Raw genomic sequence first — 4,059 nt, forward strand, 5'->3', positions numbered from 1 at the left:
TGCTAGACTAGAAATCCCAGGGGGAAAAAAAAGCCGTCTTTAAATCCATTCCCACTCTCTACCCTCTCAACTTTTTCTTGCAAAGACAGTTTTTATGATTATAATAGCACATAAGCTAAGATTCACAGTCAAGCTCCTGAATTGGTGAGGAATTTTCAGTTCTATCATTTGCATGGAGATTAAATGAGAAAGACACCTTGCATATTTCAGAAGATAAACTGTCTTATACACTGTTATTCATTTGACTTAATAGGAGGTTAAAAAAAAGGTATTGACCATCCTGTGGTGTCTTGGTGAATGTTTAACAACTGGCTTTCCAGAAATATAAGCCTTCTTTTATAGTGCTTACGTATTTTCATACTGTAAACGTTCCTGCAATGTTCCCTTTCAAGCGACCAGTATGTCATCCATGAACATGAAGCTGGGAAGAGGTGTGCTCAGTGGGCTCTTGAAAGCCTGTGTGAGCTGTCACCATCTCGCCAGTTCTGACCCTAGACAATTAGTTGGAAACAGAGGCAGGGAGAATGCAAAAAGAAGTGCATGGAAGAAAATGTAACTTTTCACTAACTACGCCTGAGCTAAATGTCATTTCCAGTCAACATAAGTAGATGAAATTTCCTTTTCTACTATCAAAAAAGCAGAACTTCATGAGACAATGCCTACTAGTCACTGGAAATTGGGAGTGAAGCTCTACAAATTGCTCCACTTTCTAGCAGGTATGTGAAAGTGAAAATGTTAGAATTCTCGAGGGCATCATGAACAGAGATAAGTAATCTTCATCTTGTCTTTTTAAAAAATCACATTTAGAGAAAGCTCTTCAATAAATGATAAGCAAACAAATACATAGGACATGGGATATATAATATTTACTAAACACAAAAGAAAGAATAGCAAAAAAGATAATATGCTTCAGATGATAATTGTACATGAAAAAGGAAAACATCCACTTGGACCTCTAAATACTTATTTGGACCCAGGACTTCACTTAAGATAAAATCAAAATATCATTGGAGAAGAATAGAATAAGATACAGTGACAAAACCTTCATTCCTATTGAAATCAGGGTTGATGTAAGGAAGTTCCTCCAGATAACTACAATGTAATAGCAAAATTAAAATCCAACTTTGAAGCCAATAAAGAACATAATTGAAACTTCAGACAATCAAATATTGGTACGGTATACATTTTAAAAATTCTATATAAGAGTTCAAAGAAAAGTACAAAGAAATGAGACTTATGAGAGATGATAGTTTTAAAGTCTGAATAGCAAAGATTCCACATCTGAATAATACACATTTCTGAAAGATATTTAAAAGCAAAAAAAATATGGAGTACTTAAAAAAGTAAATGTATACTAGTAGTAGCCACCCTCTCGTCTTCACCTTCTCCTAGCCCTTGGCTGGGTTGAGAATTTGGCAGATAGGGCTCTCATGTTTATGGATTATATAGGGCAGGGCCTTAACTGAGGTGAACACAAGCGTGGCCATGGCCAGTGGACTAGGACTAAGGAAGCAGCACTTGTGTTTCAGATATTGGTCATATACAGAGTGATAGAGCAAATATTTAGTTTGATCAAAATGGGGCCATAGTTTTCAGTGTTGCAGAAGCAAGTTACAGATATAGAAAGATGGAAAGCCTGAATGAATCCTGTTGTGTTAGAGTAGAATTTTAGAGATAGTGATATAAACACATACATACTAACAGAGGAGAGACAATAAATATGATAAAATGATAATGGGAAACTCGTGATATACGGAGTTGTTTCATTGAATCTTGCTATTTTTCTCTTAAATTATTTCTAAATAAAAAATTTAAAATAATCATAGAGTCCTGAAATAAAAACAAAATGTGTGATTAGAAGAGATTCATTGAAAATAGTGTTCTCATTTTTTGCTTAAAAACATAAAATAGCCATAATTTTGTCTATGGCTATGCTACCCTGAACAAGCCCGATCCCATCTGATCTCAGAAACTAAGCAGGATTGGGCCTGGTTAGTACTTGGATGGGAGACCTCCTAGGAAGACCAGGTACTGTAGGCGTAAAAAATTAAAAAATAAGGGATTGTAAACTGACAAGGTCCTTGCAATTTGTGAGGTCAACCAAGGGTTGCTTCACCTAAAAAAAAAATATTCATAATTTTATTTAACTTAATAAATGTTGGTTATGTCAAGTTTAAAAAAATATAGGTTAAGAAAGATTATATATATATATATAATTACATATATATACATATATATTTATATATATATATATAATTACATATATATACATATATATTTATATATATAATTTTTCTCTCTTAATTTCACAACTCAGATAAAACTGCTATTGACATTTCGCTTCTTTACTTTCTGGTTTTCCAGTGCTGTACACATGGTTTTAAAGGAAGGGCTTTGTGGTCACAAAGGACTCAACTGGAAACCAAATTCTACTCCCTGTTACCTGTATGGACTTGTCTAGTTATTTAAATTCTCTGTGTCTCACTTTCTCTATATAAAATAGAAATACTAATACCTATTTCATGGAGTGATAGTAAGAATAAAATATATAATAATGGATGCTTCACAATCCCTTTTTATAATCCTTTTAAAATCGGTTCCTCATAATCTTGCATATATAATAATTTGGTCAATGGCTAAAATTTTGAACTTTTACTGAACTTACTCCTTCATAAGGCTAAATGTTCTACTTGTGGAAAATCATAATTGTTAAAAACAACTTCCTTATTCTGAGCCAAATTTATTTTCTTTTATAACGTTCAACTATTATTCTTAGTATGTTACCAGGAAGTAACAGAATGGGGTTCACTGACCCTTCTGTGGGAGAGACATTCAAATATTTGAATAATGCTATTAATGCCATGTAGATGTGGCCTTTTTCAAGGTTAATATTCCCAACATGTCAGTCATTTCTTTTATGTCGTCTTTCTATCCCTTTACCATCTTTCTATCCACCCCCCACCCAGACACATTCTAATTTGTCAATGTGTCTCTTAAAATTTCTATCCTGAGTCAAACATATCAGATACGTCTTATCATCAGAGAGTTTGTTAATACCGACACTTTCTTTGATAAGATTACTAAAATTCTCTTAAAGTAACTTTACGAAATGTATAGATACTTTACCATTTCTGTGCCACTGAATTTTAAATGATATCAGATGAGAAAGTTTACAAATGGCTGGATACAGGAAGCAAGTTATTAACTGATTATCCAGGAAAAAAGTAATGGACTTTGAATGGGGACACATGGCTGGGCAGGCGAATAAGGGTTGCAGAATTGTCAGGAAAATTATCACAAGATACCAATAATTGCTTACCAGCCTCCTAGCCTATGAATTCTAATAGGAATTTTTAAAGACCGTTGGGGATGATTGTACTATGTCAGAACAGTCAAAGCAATATTCCAGTATTGAAAGTTCAAAGGAAAGGTGCATCTCATATGTACAGCCTCATTCATCTTAGTTCTTGGGGTCGTCTGTGTAATCAACTACTCTGGACTTCAAATATTCTTTCTCTGTTCTGCAAACATCACTTTCCTGCTTGTCAAACTCAATTGGCACTGTGCAAATACACCCAGCTCCATTCTATTCAGGAATTTTGTCAATGCCTCTCTTCAAACATGGTGCTAGAATTGAACATAAGACTCTGAATAATTTTTAGAATGAAATAAAGTGAAGCTCCACTATTATTTTTCATATTTAGGAAAATCTGCCACTCTTAATTTAGTCTTAGATTTTGTTCTGTTTTTCTTGTTTCCAGTGAAGTGTTCTCCAAGTATTTTTCAGCATGGTCCCACTTATTGCTACCTCTCAACTGGGTTCTTATCATTTTTCTGTACTATCGTGTATCCCCTCTTTTTCTTTTTCTTGTCTTCTTTAATGAATACAAAACTCAATTTGAAAGAGTGAAGGAAGGTATCTTGTGGTGAGAGAACAATAAAACCAAGATGAAGTAAGAGCACAGATTGGTATGCTAGTTCATTTATTTAAACAGGTATTCCTTAGGCAACTGTTAAGTGATTGGAGCGCTATTAGTTATCGCAGATGCAATGATGTAC

The 4,059-nt window shown here is 33.9% G+C and overlaps 1 pseudogene; it reads left to right on the forward strand.

The window, feature by feature from the left end:
* Positions 1 to 1,921: 1,921 nt before the first annotated feature.
* LOC111744166 lies at positions 1,922 to 2,040 on the forward strand (annotated as a pseudogene).
* Positions 2,041 to 4,059: the final 2,019 nt, after the last annotated feature.

This window comes from Pteropus vampyrus, unplaced genomic scaffold, assembly GCF_000151845.1.
Source record: "Pteropus vampyrus isolate Shadow unplaced genomic scaffold, Pvam_2.0 Scaffold5, whole genome shotgun sequence".
In the NCBI taxonomy this organism is placed as follows: Eukaryota; Metazoa; Chordata; class Mammalia; order Chiroptera; family Pteropodidae; genus Pteropus; species Pteropus vampyrus.